Genomic DNA, 24,069 nt, shown 5'->3' with positions numbered 1-24,069 from the left:
TACTATATTTTTAATGTACAACTATTGGCTGTGTCAAATATACATGTAGTATTAGGTAGTCAGGCCTTGGTTCAGGGAAACGTGTAGATATGCAATTAGTCTCCTCAACTTCATTGGGGCTTAATGAATTCTTAAAATTAAGCATGTGCTTTGTTGAATAAGGATGGACTTAAGCCACTATAAAGTTAAGCACATGTTTAAATGCTTTGCTGACTAGAAGCCTCAGATATATCAGTGATGGATGTAGTACAAGAACATAAATCAAGTATAATACAATCTTTATTGAGAATTTATCCTCTTGAATAGAGGCGCAACTGGTAGCTACACCTGTAGTTAGGATTACCTAAGACCTCCTATTGTAAGATTGGGGATTGGAGCAGAGGAGAAATAGGAGTAGAGGCAGGAGTCAAGGGAACAGAGGCTTCCGGGGCTATAACCACTATCCACAGTCCCCTCCAGAGCTTGGCTCAAATTGAACCCAGGTTTTCTGACTAACATTCCTCTGCTGTCTAGGAAATAGCTGTGAAATATACTGGTAAATGTGCCTCTTATCACCATCTTGTGGCTGGTCCATACAGAGAGCATTCTACGGCTACTAGTTACTCCATTAACTTGAGTCATAAAGGTCTGTGCTGTGGATCTAAAAGTCTGAACTTTGCTGATGATCCATACTGGGGTCAATATGGTCCCCCATCATAGAGTTTTGAAATCAATTCGATTTAAAAAAAAGTAGGAAATTTTCATATGAAAATTACATTAAAAGATCATTTACATTGCAAAAATCAAGCACAAGAAAATTACAAAATACCAGAATTAAGGTTGTCTGTGCAATCTTAAGTCAGTTCCCTTGTTTGTATATTATAAAACAGTCTTTAATTACTTTACTTTCCTCCCACTACCGTCCCCCACCCCAACAGGAAGTGACCTGTCTCCACCTGAAGGACTGTGCACTGGCAATGAATCAGGGTCGTGTAGCAAAGGAGGCTGGTGTCTGTAAGATCCCTGCCTCATTTGTTGAGGAAGTTGGAAGATGGATGAGTAGTGAATAAATCAGGGAACGACCAGAGGAGAAAGGATAGTTTCATGGTTAAGGCAGTTGAATGCTGACCTGGATACAGGGCCGGCTCCAGGCCCCAGCACGCCAAGCGCGTGCTTGGGGCGGCATACTGCGGGGGACGCTCCGCCGGTCGCCGGGAGGGTGGCAGGCAGCTCCGGTGGACCTCCCGCAGGCGTGCCTTCAGATGGTCTGCTGGTCCCGCGGCTCTGGTGGACCTCCTGTAGGCATGCCTGCGGATGCTCCACCGGAGCTGCGGGACCAGCGGACCCTCCGCAGGCATGTCTGCAGGAGGTCCACCGGAGCCGCGGGACCAGCGACTGCCAGAGCGCCCCCCCCGCGGCGTGCCGCCGTGCTTGGGGTGACGAAATTGCTAGAGCCGCCCCTGCCTGGATAACTGGATTCTATCCCTGCCTCTGCCATAGAGTTCCTGTGTGATACTGGCTAAGTCACAGGTGGCCCCTAACCAATTTATGAATGCTTGATTTGAGACACCTGGGTCCAGACTTGCAGAAGCGCTCAGCATTCACAACTGCAATTTATGGGAGCTGTGCTTTGAGCACCCAATGTTATAAAAATGTCAAGTACCTATGGCCTGATTTTTCAAAGTATCTCTAATTGGGCACCCAGGAACTTTGTGGGAACTTTTGGCAATTTTGGCCTTAATCTCTGTGCCTCTGTTTCCCATGTAGGACTAACGATATCCCCTCACCTGACAAGGGTGCTGTGAAGATTCATTAAATTTTTGCAGAACACTCACATCCAGAGGTCGGCATTGTGCCTTAGTGGGAGCTGAAGCCTAGCACCCTTCCAGAAGGGACTGTTCAGTGTTCATATAAGGGACAAAGTAGCCAGATACAGTCCTCATGACCAGTGGTGCACCTGGAGGAAAGAGAGAGGGAAAGAAGAGAGAAAATAAAAAGAAGGATTCAAGAGGCAACATGTGGCGTAGGGACAAAGTCATTGCGTTCCTGAGAACAGATATAGTAAGTGCCAATTCCTCTGCTGAACAACTGACATGGGATTCTCACTGTGCATGTGTGTACAAACAGGGGAGCTAAATTGGGGAAATCCTAAATCAGTAAGCTGATGAAGATTTGTCCCACTGCTGAGACTGTGGGTGATGGGATTGATGCTAAGACAGGACACGTCAGTTTCTGCAGTACTCAAACCTCAGAATTAAACAATTTTCAAAATACTAATCAAATATTAAAAAAGGAAAATAAAATAACCATTGTGGAAAAAGTTGTAGGTAGTTCTGTTGTAGCCGTGTTGGTCCTAGGATATTCGAGAGATAAGTGTGTGTGGAGGGGATGAGATAAATATCTTTTATTGGACCAACTTTCTGTTGGTGAGAGAGACAAGCTTTTGAGTCATTCAGAGCGCTTCTTCAGGTCTCTAAGCCCAAAAGCTTCTCTCTCACCAAAGAAGTTGGTTGAATAAAAGATATTACCTCGCCCATCTTGGCTCATCATGGAAAAGATCAGAAATCACAAGTGAGATCTCTACAAGTCCCTAACCAGAATTTTCCTACAAGAAGATGCTCATCACAGTGAGATATGGAAAAGAAAGCAGAACCACACAATCAGAGACTGGAAGAAGTTGGGAGACAACATGTAGTGGAAACCCAGAGTAAGACAATTGTGAGACTAAGGCGACAGAGGAAAAAGTATTAGAGACATTGTCTGCTCCCCTGCTCCAGAATGCAGGGAGTGAGGAAGTGACTTCTTTGCATTATCTATTAGAAAAAGACTTCAAATGAAAGTGAGAGTTAGACTATTTTCTTCCCTGAGAGAAGGAATCTGTGATGTTATGCTATCAGCACAAAGCCCAGCACTGCAAAGTCAGGGATAAGATCAGCACTGTACCTAGGGGAGGGGATAAAGCCTGGCAGAAGAGACACAGCAGTAGAGCAGAGTGAGATCAGAGTGGTTAAGTGCACAGTTTCATGACCATAGCCATGGAGACACACAAGGGATAGTCAGGGAGAGAGAGAAAAAATAGAAATTAAAAAATATAAACAAGATATTTAGCAGGCAACATGGGAAGAGGGGGGAAAAAAAAGGGTCCCTGGGAACAGATACTTTTTTTTTTTTAATGTGAAGAACTGCTATGGGTACCTGCATGGCCCCACAGTATGCCAAAATTTTTATGGCTGATTTAGAACACTTCCTCAGCTCTCATCCCCTTGCGCCCCTCCCCTACTTGCACTAGATTGATGACACCTTCATCGTCTGGACCCATGGGAAGCAGTAGCGTAGCTAAGGGGGTGCAGGGGAAGCAGCTGCTTCCCCTCAGCACATTTTCCAAAAGTGGCGCCTTAGTTAGGGGTTACCATGGCGCCAGTGGGCAGGGTCCATGCTCCGCTCGCCAGGCTGGAGCTAGGCTCCTGAAGGCAAGGGGGGGTGGCCCGGCCTGAGGAGCCATTGGGGGGCCACAGGGGCAGCACGGTGCGGCCGGAGGAGCCATGGGGGGGTGCAGCATGGCAGCCCGCAGTGCGGCAGGAGGAGCCATGGGGGGGCGGTGCAGCCAGAGGAGCCATGTGTGTGAGGGGGGACGCAGCATGGCAGCCTGCAGCGTGGCCGGAGGAGCGAGGGTGGCCTTGGGTGAGGAAGGGGAAGGAGACAGGCGAATGGAGCTAGCGGCTCTCTCGCTGCTCTGGGGTGCGTGAGGGGAAGCGGGTGGGCGGGCCCCGGGGAAGAATAGAGAACATAAGAACGGCCGTACCGGGTCAGACCAAAGGTCCATCTAGCCCAGTATCTGTCTACTGACAGTGGCCAATGCCAGGTGCCCCAGAGGGAGTGAACCTAACAGGCAATGATCAAGTGATCTTCCTCCTGCCATCCATCTCCATCCTCTGACGAACAGGGGCTAGGGACACCATTCTTACCCATCCTGGCTAATAGCCATTTATGGACTTAGCCACCATGAATTTATCCAGTTCCCTTTTAAACATTGTTATAGTCCTAGCCTTCACAACCTCCTCAGGTAAGGAGTTCCACAAGTTGACTGTGCACTGCGTGAAGAAGAACTTCCTTTTATTTGTTTTAAACTTGCTGCCTATTAATTTCATTTGGTGACCCCTAGTTCTCGTATTATGGGACTAAGTAAATAACTTCTCCTTATCCACTTTCTCAACATCACTCATGATTTTATATACCTCTATCATATCCCCCCTTAGTCTCCTCTTTTCCAAGCTGAAAAGTCTTAGCCTCTTTAATCTTTCCTCGTATGGGACCCTCTCCAAACCCCTAATCATTTTAGTTGCCCTTTTCTGAACCTTTTCTAGTGCTAGAATATCTTTTTTGAGGTGAGGAGACCACATCTGTACACAGTATTCGAGATGTGGGCGTACCATGGATTTATATAAGGGCAATACTATATTCTCCGTCTTGTTCTCTATCCCCTTTTTAATGATTCCTAACATCCTGTTTGCTTTTTTGACCGCCTCTGCACACTGCGTGGACATCTTCAGAGAACTATCCACGATGACTCCAAGATCTTTTTCCTGACTCATTGTAGCTAAATTAGCCCCCATCATATTGTATGTATAGTTGGGGTTATTTTTTCCAATGTGCATTACTTTACATTTATCCACATTAAATTTCATTTGCCATTTTGTTGCCCAATCACTTAGTTTTGTGAGATCTTTTTGAAGTTCTTCACAATCTGCTTTGGTCTTAACTATCTTGAGTAGTTTAGTATCATCTGCAAACTTTGCCACCTCACTGTTTACCCCTTTCTCCAGATCATTTATGAATAAATTGAATAGGATTGGTACTAGGACTGACCCTTGGGGAACACCACTAGTTACCCCTCTCCATTCTGAGAATTTACCATTAATTCCTACCCTTTGTTCCCTGTCTTTTAACCAGTTCTCAATCCATGAAAGGACCTTCCCCTTTATCCCATGACAACTTAATTTACGTAAGAGCCTTTGGTGAGGGACCTTGTCAAAGGCTTTCTGGAAATCCAAGTACACTATGTCCACCGGATCCCCCTTGTCCACATGTTTGTTGAGCCCTTCAAAGAACTCTAATACCAGTAGATTAGTAAGACATGATTTCCCTTTACAGAAACCATGTTGACGAGGCATGCGGGGATCTCAGCCTAGGTGGGAGCCTCTGTCTCTTTGCCGCCCAGCCTGAGCCGGGCAAGCGGGGGATGAGTTAGGGCAGCCGGCGCTCAGCCTGGAGCACAGAGACTCCCCCAAACTGCCCAAGGGGCCCAGACCCGCCAGGAGCTGCGTTCCTGGCCAGCCGTGAGGGGTCAGAATCCCTGAGCAGAGCCGGGCCCTGTAACCCCGATCCAGGCTGTAACCCCCTCTGTTCCCTGCACACACATGGGGCTGCCGCACCCCAGGCTTGAAGGGGGGGACCATGGGGGGAGCACGGCACGGTGGGAGGAGCCAAGGGGGCATGACCAGAGGAGGAGCCAAGGGGGGGCACCTTTTTAATGTTTGCTCCCCCTGCTCTTAGAACCTGTCTACACCACTGATGGGAAGGAGGCCCTTGAGGAATTCCACCAGGATTTCAACAATTTCCACCCCACCATCAACCTCAGCCTGGACCAGTCCACACAAGGATACCACTTCCTAGACACTACAGTGCTAATAAGTGATGGTCACATAAACACCACCCTATACCAGAAGCCTACTGACTGCTACACTTACCTAGAAGCCTCCAGCTTTCATCCAGACCACATCACACGATCCATTATCTACAGCCAAGCTCTAAGATACAACCGCAGATGCTCCAATCCCTCAGAGACAAACACCTACAGGATCTCTATCAAGCATTCTCAAAACTACAATACCCACCTGGTGAAGTGAAGAAACAGATTGACAGAGCCAGAAGGGTACCCAGAAGTTGCCTACTACAAGACAGGCCCAACAAAGAGAGTAACAGAACGCCACTAGCCGTCACCTACAGCCCCCAACTAAAAACTTCTCCAGCGCATCAAAGATCTACAAGATCTATCCTGAAGGACGATCCCTCACTCTCACAGACCTTGGGAGACAGGCCAGTCCTCGCTTACAGACAGCCCCCACAACCTGAAGCAAATACTCACCAGCAACTACACACCATACAACAAAAACACTAACCCAGGAACCAAACTCTACAACAAACCCTGGTGCCAACTCTGTCCGCATATCTATTCAAGGAACACCATCAAGGGAAACTAAAACAATGTTATGCATTCTGGATTTTCTTCAACAGCAAATATTTAACAAAACAAGCATATGAATTTTTGAATGTAATTGAACATTCAAGTTCTTTAAAAACAATTTTAACAAAAACAAACCTGATTTTAACTAATAGTTAAATGAAATATTAAAAAAAAAATAAAAAAAATCCAATCAACTATGTCAGCCAGGTCAACTTAATATTGGCTTCTGCTGCTAACTCAGTAGTCTTCACCTTCCTGTTTGTTCATAATCTGGAAAAGAAAAACAAGCTTTCCTAGGTCCTAAACGATCTCTCAATTTGGAATGAATTAGTCCAAAGGAAGAAATATTCGTTCTACACCGGCAGAAGAAGCTACTGCTGTTAAAAGTGAGATCACTTCAACAGTCTCTGAATCCAAGTGCTTAAGTGACTTCCACCAGTTCACTGGTGTGACTGTCTTTAAAACATCAGCAAACATATATGTTTCTTGAACGGTTCACCCTTAGCTCTGAAGTTTATTATAGTTGACATTATGGAGGGATGATTGCTGAATGTCCATGTCATAGCCAACTCCTCTTCTTCAGCAGTTAAGGTTTGACTGTTGTACTGAATATTGAGAATATTTGCAAGAAAATGAGCTGGACATAGTGCTTGTCCCATTCTTTTTTTTAATGCTTGTAATTTAACTGTCATTGCATATTTCTCTTTTTGAGATCTCACTCAGATCCTTCCAAATTTCAACAGCATCGGCAACAAAACAGCTTTTTCCCTGCATTTTGTTCAAGGCTACAGAAATAGGCTTCAGGGTACTCAGCATACGTTCAACATTTCTTTGAAGCCCAACGTTGAGAACTTTGGCTGTGACAATGCCATCTGTTTTTTCACAACTGTGTTCACAAACTGTCAAAAGATTAGGCCAGTTCTTGATATAGTGCTCAAAACAGTTCACTACTGAGTTCCATCGCATGTCTTGTGGGAGAGTTAGCTTGGTTCCTCCCACTTTTTTTAGAGCAGCTGCTGCAAAGTGGTTGTTATGGAAGTATTTTGCAATTTCAACATTAGCCTTTATTTCTAGAACACTGAAGTCTTTGGCTAGAAGGTGCATCAAATGAGCACTCCAACTGTATGTTATTAGCTTGAGATTCTTCATTCTCTAATGAATTTCTTCTCATCTTGGATACATTTGCAGCATTGTCTGTGACCAAGCTGCGCACTAGACATTTGATTTTTCCCTCCACAGTTTGTTATAGCTTTTACTGCTACTTCTTTAAGTATTCTGCTGCATGTGCATTTCCTGATGTATCAATTGTTTCTGTAAGGAAGACATTTTCTTCGTCTGTTGTCACAGAATCTTTGTGGACATTGCTCCACCCATCAAGAATCAGGTTAACAATTTTACCCTCTAGACCTTTTGCACACTGCTCAATTTCTCTTTCACAAATTTTATCCAGCAATTTGCCTGCGACATCTGCTCTGTTGGATGGACTGTATCCTGGTCTTAATGACTGAACCATGTTAATGAAGTGTGGGTTCTCAATCATACCAAAAGGAGAGTTTGTTGCATAAACAAGCCAGGCAATTTTTTCATCAAGTACCTCTTTTTGTAATCTGCTCATTCTTATCACAAACTTATCTATGGTTGTTTCTGGAAGATGGAGATTTCCCCCCCCCCTTTCTGCTACAGGTGATATACTGTGGCTATGTGACATACATGATGTGACTGAAACACTATCATTGGCAGATAATTCTGAAACTATAGAAAATGGTGGTCTTGAGGGTGGATAGTCTTCAGAATCCTGTATGTTGAGGATGGATTCTCCTAAACAAAATAAGTTATTACCATACTGCTCATTTAGTATTACTCATTGCATTCACTGACACCCAATACTACTTTAAAGATGAAATTGTAAAAAGGAAGATCTGCTTATTTCAGCTATTTATTTTATCACAACTGCATCTAAAATGATAGTACCATAGAGTAACAATATTTTTCTCTCAAATATCAGAATTCAAGAATAGTCCAGAAGGAAGACAGGCAGTCCTTAAGAAAGAAGTATGAAATAAAAAAAAAAGTTCACCAACCTGAAGATCCTGCATTTTCCTTTCCGTCATCATGTTCCTTTCCATCATGCAGCTTCCTCCTAAGAAGGAACACTTCTCATGATGTTGTTTCATTTGGGCAACCAGGTCTTGCATTTCTTTTTTGCACTGTTTGCATTTTGCACGCATGCCTGTCTTACCCACAGGTAGAGGAACTTCATTAAATATTCCCAAACTGGGTCTCTTTTATGGCCTGCTGCCATTATAGGTTTTCCCTTCTAGTGAGAGAATGGTATGGTAGATCTCAAATCAGTAAAGACTACACTCAGAAAGACCTCCAGACTTCTGGAATATGCTGCTCAAGCAGTTTCACTTTTGTTTCTACTGCCTGTCCCTCCCTTCCTACATTTATCTCCAGACGTCTTCTCCTTGTCCAGTTCTATTCCGCCCCCAACAATCTTCTATTTATTAACTTTTTGAACCTTTTCACTTTTAGAGAGAGGTAAGGGATTGACTATGTACACAAATTTGCAGAGGAACAATAGGGTTGAGGTCTATTATTTCTCACCTCTATATTTTATTTAAAAACAGTTTTGCTGTTAACAAGCATGTCGTCTCTGGAGACACAAATCCACAGTTTGAGAACTGCAAAACTAAGCATCTCTGATAGTATCTTCTAGACTGAGCACTGAGTCCCTTCTGTATAGATTTAGGTTAATCTTTCTATCTACCCAGATAGATAGAAAGATTAACCTAAATCTATACAGAAGCCCCTGGAATCCTGTAAGATTGGGTCTCTAATCCATGAACTATTGGAACTCATTTACAAAACTTTTCTTAAACATTACATGAATATATTGTTTCATACTATAGAATTAGAATTTATAACCCCTATTCCATGATGAGATATCTTTGAGCTATAAGATATCTTAAACAAACTATCTTTAGATAAAATGCTTTTTGAGGAAAAAACTTATCAAAAACATCCAATTTAAATAAATAAAAAAAATCATTGATTTTTATCCACCCTGGGGCTGTGTAAGCATGACACAATGGGGGATTGTTCAACTATGCCTCAGCAAAATCCACCAGGACAAGTCTGCGATAGTGTTTTTCAGGCACTTAGACTGAGGATACAAATAGGGGACAATGGGATCATGCTTTGACTTCTCCTCCCCCCACCTATGCTAGAAGCAACACAGAGAAGACAAAAAGACTTGAGCCAAGGAGACTAGTCCCAGGCTTAAAGGAGAAGCCTGTGTATTAAAATCACTAGCCTACCTTCAACATCCAGTGGGGTGAGGAAAACTGCTTGATCCAAATACTGCCTAATTTAATAAGGTTTAAGATTTAGATTGTCTGTTTACCTTTTATTTTCTTTGGTAACTATCACTTATGACAAAACCTCTCTGTAGTTAATAAATCTGTTTTATATTTTACCTAAAACAGTGTGTTTTGATTGAAGCACTTGGGAAATCTCAGCTCAGTTTACAAAGGCTAGTGTGTGTCTCCTCGCCACATCAAGGGAGGAGCAGACTGGGTAACAAGGCTTCTGACCAGGGCAAAATAGTATAGTTCTGAGGTGCAAGGCTGGGGGCTTGGGACATTTGCTGGTGCCTTTCTTTGGGTGATTTGTGAGTGGCTCAGGGAGCATTCACGTAATTTAACTGGGTGTGGGGCTCCACATGCTGGGGCTCAGTGATAACACCTAGAGGGGTTCACTGCTTGTCACTAGCAAAGCATTGAGAGACAGCCCAGACTGGAGAATTAAGGGGGCACTGCAGTACTCCAGTTTCCGGTTGTACTCTGGGGATCCCTTTTCCTTGTGGCAAGAGATGATTAGTGCCATAACCTGCCAGGCTAAGAGTGGATGGTGACTGGACCACCCTCTCATTCAAAGTTGGAGGATGACAGGATAGTGACCCCCAATTCCTGTCCTCCTGGAGATAGTTATGCTGCCCTGGGCACAGGGACGCTCCTGCAGGTATGTTTCAGAATCTCCACAGTAAGAATTAGCCTCCCCTGATATGGGTAAATCTTCAAATTCTTTGGAGGGTTTAACTGTGAAGCACATACCCGATCAGCACTGGGTAGGTCACATAACACCCCCTCTATTGCATCACTATCCTTATAGTTAGGTTAGATTTTTTGGAAAAAACAACTTTCCAACTCTCCCTTACTGTAGATTAAGCCCATTACTTCTTGTCCTACCTTCACTGGACATAGAGAACAATTGATCACTGTCCTCTTTATAATAGCCTTTAAAATATTTGAAGACTTATTAGGTCGTCCACCAGTCTTCTTTTCTCAAGACTAAATATGCCCAGTTGTTTTTTTAACCTTTCCTCATGGGTCAGGTTTTCTAAACCCTTTATCACCAGTGCTGATTAGAGCAGGACAATTACCTCCCCTGTCTTACATATGACATTCCTGGTAATACACCCCAGAATGATATTTGCTTTTTTCGCAGCTGAATCACATTGATGACTCATATTCCATTTGTGATCGACTATAACCCCGAGATCCTTTGCAGCAGTTCTACCACCTAGCCAGTTACTCCTAATTTAGGAAAAAAATCAAATGCAAAACTACTAAGTGAAGTAGTTTCCACATCTTTATTGAACTTCATCTTCAATGTTGAACTCAGATCAATTCTCCAATTTATCAAGGTTGTTTTGAATTCTAAGCCTGTCCTCTAAAGTACTAGCAACTGTCCCAACTTGGTGTCATCTGCAAATTTTATAAGCATACTCTCCACTTCAATATCGAATGAAAATATTGATTAGTATCTGACCCATGATAGATCCCTTTGGGACCATAGTAGTTACACTCTCCCCATCTGACAGTGAACCACTGATCATTACTTTTCAGTTGTGCACCCACCTTATAGTAATTTCATCTAAAACACATTTCCTTCATTTTCTTGTGAGACTGTCATGTGGGTCTCTGTCAAAAGCATTACATCATTGTGACATTACACTCCATATTCTTTACAAAAATATACTTCTGATATGGATATGGCATAACATATTTTATGCAAGATGGCTCATGTGAGATATCATTGGAAAGGTTATAATTTACTGAATGTGATTATCCAATTTGTATGCATGTATCATTTCTGTATCTAAAATTAGGAATCTGAACTATGTAACAATTACAACTAGGTGTGTATTAGGAAGACACCCACCAGCCAACAAGCCATCAAATTTGATGAGCTATTAGGAAGCAGCAACAAGACTAAAGATACTAATCTCTGCTTCCTGAGAGGCATCCTGGGACGTAACTGACACTACTAGATCAGGTGGACTTGGCACCTGATACTAAACATTATCTTGGACTTCGTCACTTTCTCCTAAAAAGGATGGGGAGGTCAAGTTTGGGAAACAAAGCTTCCCACCTTATGTAAATTCTGTTTAAGGCTGGGAGGAAGGCATTCCACTCTCCTCCATGGCTACCCAAGAAGGACTGCTGAAAGAACCTGAAAGGACAAAGGAACTAACCTGAAGGGAAAGGCAGGGGTGAAGCCAGACTGAGACAGGGGTCCAGTTTGTAAAAATAACTGGAACTCTGAGCTACAGCAATTCTGCATTTTGTAACCTGTTTCTTCAGTCAATCAAGTTTTGTTTGTGTGTTTTGTTTTATTTTCTCAGTAATCTGCTTTGTTCTGTTTGCTATCCCTTTAACCACTTAAAATCTGCCTTTTACAGTTCATAAAATTTGTTTTGTTTATTATTAAACCCAGTTTCTGTAATTTCTAAATGGGGAAGAAGTTGTGCACATCTTCCTGCACACTGAGGGAGAGGGCAAATGTATAAGCTTACGTTATATAGATATTGCTGCAGCGCAAGACAATATACCTATGGGTCTGCACTCCAAGGGAGGTGGACACCTGAGTGCTGGGGCAAGTCCCTTAAGCAGAGTCTTCTCTTTTTATTAAAAACAAATAAATGTTCCCAGCCCTTGTAGTTGTGAAAAGCTGACCCCAGTGTAATCAATGCAGTAATGTGTGCTTGAAACAATAGCTTTAAGAAGTGAAACCTCAGTGGGTTGCTAATCCATTGGTCTTGGAGGTCCTCATGAATACCACACCAGACAGTCTCTGTGGGTGAAGAGGCCTCTGTTGCCTTCCGATCATGGCTCTGCTGGGCTGGTGTTAGTAAGTGTCCTTCCACACAGAATTTTTTGCCCAGAAGGGTGGAGCCATGTCCCCGCTCTCCCCTCCAAGAGCAGGCCCCTTCCTCACGTCAGACAAGAAGCAGTGGTCTGAGAAGGGGGATGCCCATCTCACTAAAACAGGAATGGTGGGTCTCCCATCTGCCTAACCGATTGCTCTTGTATGGGTGCCCCCTGAAAGCCCAAGAAGAGGCAATTTAAAAGGTACAGGAGGTGGGTCATGGGGGAGGGCAGGGCATGTGTCTAGAACTCCAGGTTGCCTTATTTTGGTCTTGTCCCTTCTACAGGATATTTTACCGTGCATTTCTTGTTTTTTCATACTCTGTCCAATGGTACCATCATGAATGTGGGTGAGGTGGGGATGTGTAAACTGGGAAGGGAATTGTGTGCATTTCAGAGTGTAATGCAATCTCATTGGTTTATTATTGTCTGTCCTGATTTAGCAGTTCTTGGATTTATTCATCTTTACTACTATTACTAAGGAGGGAACTGTGATGTTACACCCCCTATTCTTTATGGAAATATGCTTATATGGATATGGCATAACATATTTTATGCAAGATGGGTCTTGTAAGGTATCATTGGCTAATTGCATTCAGTAAATCATAACCTTTCCAATATGTATTCATGTACCATTTCTGTATCTAAAGTTAGGAATATTGACTATGTAACAGTTATATCTGTATGTATTTGAGCAACACCCACCAGAGAACAGGCCATCAGCCTTGATGGGCCAGTAGGAAGAAACAGTTAGATGTTGAAGATCTCTCAGGAAGGAGAGAAAGATTAGTGTCCTGGGATGTAGCTGTAACACTACCAGGTCCAGTGGTCCTGTCACCTGACACTAACCACCATCTTAGACTTCTAGTAATTTTGCACTAAAAGGAGGGGGAGGTGAAGACTGGGAAACAAGATTCCTGCCTTATGTAAATCTTATTTAAGGCTGGGGAGTAAGGCAAACAGGACTCTTCTCCATTGTCTTCCTGCCCAAGAAGAAAGACTGCTGAAAGTCCCTGAAGAGACAAAGGAACTGAGCTATGGGAAAGGCAAGGGCTGAGTCCAGACTAAAACAAGAGAGTCTAGTCTGTAAAGAGAAATACCTGGAACTCTAAGCTACAGAAACTCTGCAACTTGCCTAAAACATTTAGGGTGAGAAATTACTTCTTTAAGCCAGTCTCTTTAAGATCTTAAGCTTAGTATGTGTGTTTTGTTTTATTTGCTTAGTAACCTGACTTGTTCTGTTTGCTGTCCCTTATAGTCACTTAATCTGCCTTTTATAGTTAAACTTGTTTTTGTTTATTAAACCCAGTTTATGCAATTTATAACTGGGGAGGGAGAAGAGAAGAAGTTGTACATATTTTCCCCCCCCAATGAGGGAGGGGACAAATGTATGAGGTTATGCTGTATAACTTTCTCTACAGCACAAGACAATATTATTTTGTGTGTACTTCCCAGAGGAGAGCTGCAATTGAGTGCTGGGTAATTTCCTAGCTGAATCTCCTCATAGAGAGCTGTTTGCAGACTGATTCTACAGCTGGTGCATTCCTACCTGTGTGTTTGTGCTGCCAGAGGGCCTGATTCAGCAAAACAGGGAGCAGGAGCCCAGGCTAATGGAGCAGGCAGGCTCAGTGAAATCCCAGTACATCAAGTGGCATCACAGAAGAGGGGGGTTCAACACATCACAGGAATCTCTGGTCTGTTTTTGCTAGATAGCCCTTTGGCAATCCCTGGTTGGCTTCCTAAACAGGGTGGAAACTTGGTCAGATGACTAGGGAGGAGTATAAAAAATAGTGCTCGAGCATGCAGGGGTATAAACAGGAAGGCCAAAGCATAATTGGAGTTGCAGCTAGCAAGGGATGTGAAGGGTAACAAGAAGGGTTGCTACAGGTATGTTAGCAACAAGAAGAATGGCAGGGAAAGTGTGGGACCCTTACTGAATGGGGGAGGCAACCTAGTGACAAATGTGGATAAAGCTCAAGTACTCAATGCTTTTTTGCCTCGGTCTTCACAGACAAGGTCATCTCCCAGACTGCTGCACTGGGCAGCACAGTATGGGGAGGTGGTGAGCAGCCCTCAGTGGTGAAAGAACAGGTTAAGGACTATTTAGAAAAGCTGCACATGCAAAAGTCCATGGGTCTGGATCTACTGCAGCTGAGGGTGCTCAGGGAGTTGACTGATGTGATTGCAAAGCCATTGGCCATTATCTTTGAAAATTCATGGTGATCAGGGGAGGTCCCAGATTGGAAAAAGACAAATATAGTGCCCATCTTTTAAAAAGGGAAGGAGAAGAATCTGGGGAACTATGGCCCAGTGAGCCTCACTTCAGTCCCTGGAAAAATCATGGAGCAGGTCCTCAAGGAATCCATTTTGAAGCACTTGGAGGAGAGGAAGGTGATCAGGAACAGTCAACATGGATTCACCAAGAGCAAGTCATGCCTGACCAACCCGATTGCCTTCTATGAAGGGATAACTGGCTCTGTGGATATGGGGAAAGCAGTGGACGTGATATAACTTTACCTTAGCAAAGCATTTGATATGGTCTCCCACAGTATTCTTGACAATAAGTTAAAAAAGTATGAATTGGATGAATGGACTATAAAGTGGATAGAAAGATGGCTAGATCGTCAGGGCTCAATGGGTAATGATTAATGGCTCGATGTCTAGCTGGCAGCTGGTATCAAGCGGAGTGCCCCAGGGACCAGTCCTGGGGCCGGTTTTGTTCAACATCTTCATTAATGATCTGGATGATGGAATGGATTGCATCCTCACCAAGTTTGTGGATGATGCTAAACTGGGGGGAGAAGTAGATATGCTGGAGGGTAGGCATAGGGTCCAGAGTGACCTAGACAAATTGGAGGATTGGGCCAAAAGAAATCTGATGAGGTTCAACAAGGACAAGGTGCAGAGTCCTGCACTTAGGATGGAAGAATCCCATGCACTGCTACAGGCTGGGGACTGACTGGCTAAGCGGCCGTTTTGCAGAAAAGGACCTGGGAATTACAGTGGACAAGATGCTGGATATAAGGCAACAGCGTGCCCTTGTTCCCAAGGAGGCTAATGGCATATTGGGCTGTATTAATAGGAGCATTGCCAGCAGATCAAGAAGAGATTATTCCCCTCTACTCGGCACTGGTGAGGCCACATCTGGGAGTATTGTGTCCAGTTTTGGGGCCCCTGTTACAGAAAGGATGTTGACAAATTGGAGCGAGTCCAGCGGAGGGCAACAGAACTGATTAGGGGGCTGGGGCACATGATTTACGAGGCAAGGCTGAGGGAACTGGGATTATTCAGTCTGCAAAAGAGAAGAATGAGGGGGATTTGATAGCAGCCTTCAACTACCTGAAGGGGGTTCCAAAGAGGATGGAGCTAGGCTGTTCTCAGTGGTGGCAGATGACAGAACAAGAAACAATGGTCTCAAGTTGCAGAGAGGAAGGTCTAGGTTGGAGATTAGGAGGGTGGTGAAGCACTGGAATGGGTTACCTAGAGAGGTGGTGGAATTCTCCATCCTCAGAGGTTTAAGGCCCGGCTTGACAAAGTCCTGGCTGGGATGATTTAGTTGGGGTTGGTCCTGATTTGAAAAGGGAGTTGGACTAGATGATCTCCTGCACTGAATTTTCCTTGGTGGCTGACTGCATAGTGCTCCAGAAGCTGAGTTTTCATTAAAAAAGCTGTAGTATTGGTTTTTATAAATGGTCATAGTTCCCCTGAATTGAAGTATGCCACACTAAATTATCCTAAAGGAGGATCTGGCCCAAAGTCTCTAATGCTGTCAATTGAGAAAGGAGCTTTAAAATGGAATACAAACATAAATCACTGTGCTGTCTACAGACAGCCTGAAATAGCTCTGCCAGACATATCCACTTCCCTCTCTCTCACTGGGATGTTGACTCTGAAGCCTAATTATATCGGCATTCTTAATTTTACTGCTTATCAAAATATGCAAGAAGGAAGAAGGCAATCGTACTTTGAAGGTCAGTACAATCTACTCTGAGTGGCATGTCCATGGGGTTGCCTACTGTCCAGGTTGTCTTGGAGACTCCAGGAATTAAAGATTAATCTTTAAAGATTGTCATGTGATGAAACCCCCAGCAACACATCCAGCCAAAATTGGCAGACCTAGGCATGTTATTTTGACGTTACAAATGGGAGGAGCTTGGATTAGTACCTCCACTTTTTTTTTTTTAAAACCAATTTGATCCCTGCATGTCACTTCTCTGCATGGCAAATCTGGACCAGTTCAACTGAGTAGCCACTTTGTTTTGTTTTTTAAATGCCGAGTAGCTGAACCAATTTGCTGTCATTCACAAAGAAAGCAATAGCATTTAATGCACTTAAACAAGCCACCCCAGGCCTAAAATGTCATGAACTAATGTAAATACCATACCACAGGAAAAAAAAACAGAGCTGGCAATTCTTTGAAGCCACATAAAGGCTTGGAATTAGTAACTTCACTGAAGTCGAACCAATGCCAGCTATTTAGTTCATTTTCCACCTCACTGGCCAAGACTTGGATGTGCCCTGGACAGCTAGTCTCAGAATACTGCCTTTTGTAAGTGCACTCTAAAGAGCATTTTATATGGGGGAACAAGTATCTTCTGATTTCTGGGTTTGTCCCCATTAGGGATTTTTGCATTGCTGTAGCTATACCGAACTACACTGGAGCAAATTCCCAGTGTTGATGTGCGGCACTTCTGTAAAATGGGCTTGTACCAGTGTGACAAAGGAAAAGGAAACCAGGTGCCCCACTTAATAGTGCAATGTATTTACCCTGTGTGAGAGAGTTACACTGGCGTAGTTACACTTGTAGCAAGGGTTCCTAATGCAGTCAAGCCCTCATTTCAACTTCCAACCTCAGCGAGCCATAAACCAGGGACAACCTTGTTTAACACATCAGTAAATCTGATTGATATGTTGATATCATCCAAGTTCAAAGCAACACGTCCTGGCAAGATAAAAGCTATTTTCTTTAGTAATTTACTGCTTCCTTCTTCCACAACCCCAGCAGACAAAACAATAGAGAGGGGGAAAGGGGTCAGGTTGCACCAATTATTTTAAAAAATAAGAATACTTTGGCATAAAGTAGGCCTAACCTGTTACTGTAAACATCAGCAGTCCTGTCACTGTCTCAGCCCATGTAAATGCACTAATGGCGCCCCACCAAAGTCAGTGAAATATGTACATAGTTCAGACATACAAGTTAAATCCCAGGCAGCAACAATAAAGAATAGGAACCTGAGGACTTTTCCCAGGTTTTATCTTCTGTAGGCATCAGTGCTGAGAGGGTAGTAATGCAGCTACTAATTTCTTCTCAGAACAAATTCTGCTTCCTCTGTTTGTGTGGAACTTCCTCCAAGTGTTGTGACTAGGGCAACATAACTTGGTAGAATACAATAGTGTTGAGCTGGGATTGTTGTCACCTGTCCTTTCTTGTCTCTGAGCTGCCAACAAGTTACACCTAAGTTAGAGTAAAAAAAAGCCTGAACACAGCAGCTTTCATTTTCACATAGATTAATCTATTTACTTAAGGTAAAAATGGAAGACCTATGCCGTGCACAAACCTGTTTAAATCAACAGCAAAACTCCTACCCAAAAAAATGCAGTAATGATAAAAATGACCAACATACTATAAATTGCTTAAGAAAAAAAGCAAAACTCACTTGTTAGTTATTGGGCAGTTAACTATTTATGGCCTCAATCCAGGAAATTAGCAGCCCCCAATCCAGCCTAATTATTTGTATGATTAAAGTTCAGCACATGCTTAATGCTTTACTAAATCAGGGCCTTGAGTTGGATTTGCACAGAATTTGTTTTGGTTTGGATCTGGATTCAGATCTGTAGCCTAGTTGATTGGGTACAGATTTTTTTATTTGAGGAGGTGAGAACTTTCACTCTGGGACAAAAGACATTTTAAATTTTCCGCTGTTTAAGAGACAGGAAAAAAGTTATGTTTTTCCAGTGCCCTTAGTTTCCTTGTGTATTATAGACTGACACATTGGGCCAAATCCTAGTCACAGGTACACTGATGCAACTTTACAGACTGGGTTTGGAACAGTATGGGTCTGAGAGGAGCATTTGGGTGACTGAGATGGTGACTTGTGTTAATAAGTGGGCATAAGTTTTAAAATGCCATAAGAATGGCCATACTGGGTCAGACCAAAGGTCCAACTAGCCCAATATCCTGTTTTCTGACAGTGGCTAATGCCAGGAGGTCAGTCATGGCTCTATATCTATATATCCTTTATAATCAGATGTTTTGGAAAGCATTGAGGGATGGGCTAAGTTACACCAGGGCCGCCCAGAGGGGGGCAAGTGGGGCAATTTACCCCAGGCCCCTGCCCCAGTCTGGTAAGTCAGGAATAGGGTGGGGTGCTCTGCGAGCTGCATTTTAACTGTAAAAGAGCTGCATGTGGCTTGGCCACTCCTGGAATAGCAGATGACTGGTTTGAGCATTGGCCTGCTAAACCCAGGGTTGTAAGTTCAATCTTTGGGGGGGCATTTAGGGAACTGAGATAAAAAAAACTGTCTGGGGAATTTGTCCTTCTTTGAGCAGGGGGTTGGACTAGATCTCCTGAGGTCCCTTCCAACCCTCATATTCTAAGATATTAGCTTGCTTAGAAAAGGGAGGTTCAGTTCAGGGTGATAGCTAGCAAGATCACCAAACAATAGCTATTATTGATTAGACCAATGTGTATGTTCTTTAGGATAGAATAGGGTAGAATCCCTTCTTAGAAGGGAGCACTAGCTGTCTCTGCTGCTCAAGGAAAAATGTAAGAAGTTAGCATGGAAATCCAACTGTCCAAGACAGACAATATTAAATTACACATTTGGTTTTGCACATATCAATTACAAATCCCATTCTGGAACATTAATGAAACCGTGATTGTTCTTTATAAAATATTTAAACAGTTAACATTTTTAATTAAAGGACCTTGAATTGTTCTTATGCTTCATTAAGTCATAAAACTGGATCTTAAAATGTATCTTTAGCTTAACAAACACTAATTCAGTTTTTACAGAGTAGAATTTTTTAAATTATCATGGAGGATATTAAAATGAATTACAAATATTAAAAGCTGAATTTAAAGAGAACATTAAATGGAATAAAAACAAGTGAATAATCTTGTTTATAGAGCATTAGGTTTGAAGAGTTAATGCTTTAAAGTGCTGTTGAGAATTTTAATCTATAAACTCTGCTTCCCTCTTTTCCTCCTCAAAAAACATCCAGCTTAACATCTTCAGCTGTCTAACTATTTACCCTCGGTTCACCACTTGGTAGTTGCATAACATTCTACATATTGAACATTGATGAGCCAGATTCTGATCCCACTTACACTGGTGGGAATTTGGAATAACTATTGAAAAAGCAATGGTGCATTACTGGTGTAAAAAGAGATCTAGGTCTGCTATATGTCATTACTACTGCCACTACTACTTTGTAATTTGTGTATCTAAAAGAAACGGGATTTTATTTACATTACAGGCAAAAGGATCCAATTCTATATAAACAGCAGTTTGTTGAATTGGTAATCAGTAAAAATAATGAAATCTATAGATATTACTGAAGTGTGGAGTCAGTTTATGTTTTGTATTATCATGCCTAGGAGCCCTAGTCATGGACCAGGAAACCTTTGCGCTAGGCACGATATCTGATGCATCTTTTATTGCAGGACTGTTTTGTGCTTGCAGAGGAATGGTCTCGGTCATCTAATAGTTCATTTCTGCCTTGAGGTTTTATCATCTTGACTACCAACGCAGGGGGAAAAAAAACAGGCAATAGGAAACAGATTACCCAGTTTTAGTGATCACATTTCCCTACCACAGCTGAGAAAATTCATAACTAATTTTGAGTAATTTCTCAGTAAGCAAAATCTAAGGCAGATCACAGAACTGTTTGAAATTATTCATGAATGCCTTCATGAAAATTGTCCTTCTATGAACAGCTTGCAAACAATTCATAATGAATATTTGATATTGAAACTATTCAATTAGCATTGTATTGGTTAGACAGACAAGTCTGGTTCTGTTCCTGGAGTGGATAGCTAGCCAAAGTAAAAATTTCAAATGCTGAATTTTACAGTAAATAGACAAGTTTGCTTTTGGCAAATTTTCAAGCTTAATATTCACTTCTCAAAAGTATTCATGCTACTACAAACAACTCCTGAAGTGTTCTTAGAAAGCAAACACAAAAAGGTTGTGAATATGGTTGAACTGAAATTTGATTTTGGATTCAGATGTTTTTGGACATTTCTGCTCCCCTCCCCCACTATTCATTCAGTTCTATTCCCCCACTCCTCTGATAGTGTATGTAAACCCCACAAAATGATTGATGGCAAGAGTTAAAAGCTTACCCCAAAGCAAAGTAAGAGACTTATATTCTTTGACAGTTTCCAAAAGAGGGGAACATGATTGCTCTGTGTTCAGGTTTATGAAATGAAAATTTCAGAATAGTAACCAGAAATTAAAAAGAGGACAGTTCACAAATGCAGCCCCCACCCCAATCCTCCACACTCTAAAAAACATTATCTTGAGAGCTAAAATCAATTTGATATAACAGCCCCCTGTGCCGACTGCCATTTTGCCAAACTCATTTGTTTTTTTTTCTCAGCCATCACTAGCAAATGAACAACCACACAGATAGTTCAAACTCAGCTTTCAGATGAGTCATCCTGTTCCTGAAAACAGGCCAAACTGTGGCTCTGCCACAGGCAATATAAAACCACGGCTTTTAACTGTGAGGGTCTCAAAGAAGATACTCGGCAAAAGTCTAGCCAAGGAAAGTGCTTCCACTGTCAAGAATCATGCTAGAGGCTTGATCTAGATCAGCGACTGCTTCATAGGATTTCTTCCTTGGTGGCCCCTTGGGAAACCCCTGGCTGGAAACACCCCTCAGGTCCTTCCTTATTGTCATTTCCCCCCCCTCACATACTCAGGCATCTGTGTTCCCTCATCAGCACTGGGGCTTCCCTTTCTATTGCCAAGGCCTCAGGCTCAAGAAAAACAAAGAACTCGACTTCAGATTCTTAAGAGAGGCTTGTGTGTGTGTGTGTGGGGGGGGGGTGTCAGGGGGACACTTTTCCCTCCAGTCACCTCACACACTTAGTCATCCCCTGAGTGGAATCCCTTAAATTGAATGGAACCCCTGTCACCAAGAAGAGCCTAGTATGACCCCTCCCCCTTCACTTATAGGGAAGGGGAAGCAGCTAAACTGCCCACTACCTGTGTGTGTTTCTGGTACACTTCAACTGTGGCATAGCTCCATGGTATTCTTGCCCCTTCTTGAGACCCCTTGAAGCACAGGCAGTGATTTATTTTTCCTGGTGGGTGCTCCACCTCCACCCTGTCCCAAGGCCCCACCCTGCCCACACCCTCCCATGAGTTCCTCCTGCCACCTGCGGCTAGTTGGTGCTCAGCACCCCCTATTTTTTCCATGTGTGCTTGAGCCCTGGAGCACCCATGAATTCAGAGCCTATGCCTTGAAGAGTCTGAGATGGAGGACACACCCTGAAAACTGTTTCCTAGAGTGAGAGAACCAAGTTTTATCACATCTGTACCAGGAGCCCCTCTAGCAGCTGCTCCCCAACAGCAGGGAGCTGAAAAACAAAATTCTCTTTTGAACAATGTGTACTACTGTCGCCTGGCCCTTCACACCATCTCTCTCCCTGATCTCCACCACATTTCCCAGGCCGGCTTCCCTACTTAAAGTACCTTCAGCCTGGAGGAACAAGCCTGCAGGAACCCCAGGAATGAGGCTCATAACATCAGTTGCCAAACCAACTGATTGCACAGACTGGTGGAACCTGTCTGTGCTAAGTAACTTCAGACTACAGAAACAGTCTTCAAACTAGCCCACCATTACACCCAGAGAACTCACTGGAGGAGCAGAGCCTTCTCCAGCTCTACCCCCGAGGCTACAGCCATGCTGGCAGGAAAAGCTAATGACAGCTCACACAGAGTTTAGCTTCCATACTACTATTTAGCCCCTGGGGAAAATAGGATTGCACATTGGTTGAGTGGGTCTTTCTTCCAGTAGACAACGTGATAGGGGTACAAATGCACTGGAAGGCAGATATATTGTGACCAGATTCCCAGGGGAGCCAGCTGAGGTCACTCAATTAGGGTGAACTGCAAAGAATGAGGCAGATAATCCCCAAAGATGGTGGATATTCCAATACTTAGATTTACCAAGCCAACACAAAACAGCTTCTTTATTACCTTACTGGTTACTAAGAAGCCAACAACACAGTTCCCTTAAAGTAACCCTGCCTCAGGCTTCCACTTAGGCACCCAAGTCAGATATGATGAGGATTAATGAAAATCTTAAATAAAAAAAGGTTCTTCAATCCCAAAGGACTGGACACATTACCCACCCAGGTTAATGAATATTCCAGATCTTACCCAAATACACATTACAGCCAATTCTTAGTAACTAAACTAAAATTAAAAAAAGGAGAGAGAGTGTATGGTTATAAGATCAGTATACATAAAGACACTAGTTCAATTCTGGAGGTTCAGATTCATAGCAGAACTGTAGTTGCAAAGAGTTTAGAAGTAGTCCATGGTTATAGTCCAATATCATATTCAAGGTATTCCACCTTAACTGGTATCTCAGTCTTGTGACTCACCCATCCCCTGATGAAACTTAAGCAGCTCTGAGATGACAGGATCAGGACCTAAAGATATTTTATACAATTTCAGGCCTTCTGACAGGTCAGAGTCCCTTGGCTTACAATAGGCAATCAGAGCAACTTTGAAGTAGATCCATCACTGGTACTTAGGTACATGAATTAACATAAGGCAATTGCCTGTCTCTTTGAAAATGTATCAGAGGGGTAGCCGTGTTAGTCTGGTTCTGTAGAAGCAGCAAAGAATCCTGTGGTACCTTATAGACTAACAGACGTTTTGCAGCATGAGCTTTCGTGGGTGAATACCCACTTCTTCGGATGCAAGTCTCTTTGAAAATGTATAGCAAATCTGTGAATGGTGGAGAGATGTATACAGTGACATCCTATGTTTACAGTTCATTTAAGTGTTAAGATGTTCTTTTGATCTGAATTAACAGAATACAGCATAGACAGGGACTGTTTGATTACATTGTTGGCATTTAAGAGTACACATATACAATTAGAAGTTAGGGGTGATGCTAACAATATAGGTTTGCATCTCAAAGTTCTAGCCTATGTATCCTAGAATGGCCCTAATGACCATTTCTAACATGTCTCTACAAATTGGCTCTGGGTTAGCCTGCAAGCTGCTTAACCCTTTCTGGCCATATATTCCACTTTGTACAAGATTCATTGCAATTATATAACAGTGGTAGCAACAACTGTGGGCATAATTATATTTTAGTCAGACAACTCACGTATATAACGATACATTATATAGACCTGTGAACAATTAAGCAAATCACAAAAATACAAACAGGACACTAATTAGTCCAAGAGAATGCTGGAACTCAAGAAACTTCTACTACCGGCTGTTATTTTAAAAACCACACTAGGTGAAGCACATGCTATGGTTTTCTATAACAAGAACTTGTCCTGATCTAGAGGCTGCAGAAAAACAAAGATCAGATGAGCCATGAGGAATTAGTCCTGTGACTGATTTACCCAGATCAAGCCACTGCCACTTGCAAGA

General features: G+C 42.8%; 1 long non-coding RNA gene across 1 annotated transcript in view; it reads right to left on the bottom strand.

Moving 5' to 3' along the window:
- The window catches only part of LOC120398570, a 48,803-nt gene that overhangs the window by 5,139 nt on the left and 19,595 nt on the right, over window positions 1-24,069 (bottom strand). The window contains exons 2-3 of the long non-coding RNA XR_005594545.1: window positions 17,668-17,890; window positions 8,305-8,363 (exon numbers count right to left, since the gene is read on the bottom strand). This is a non-coding gene — a long non-coding RNA (uncharacterized LOC120398570). The remainder of the gene's footprint in view (window positions 1-8,304; window positions 8,364-17,667; window positions 17,891-24,069) is intronic.

Source organism: Mauremys reevesii, linkage group 2, assembly GCF_016161935.1.
Source record: "Mauremys reevesii isolate NIE-2019 linkage group 2, ASM1616193v1, whole genome shotgun sequence".
Taxonomy (NCBI): domain Eukaryota; kingdom Metazoa; phylum Chordata; order Testudines; family Geoemydidae; genus Mauremys; species Mauremys reevesii.
This window is presented reverse-complemented; position numbering and strand designations above follow the sequence as displayed.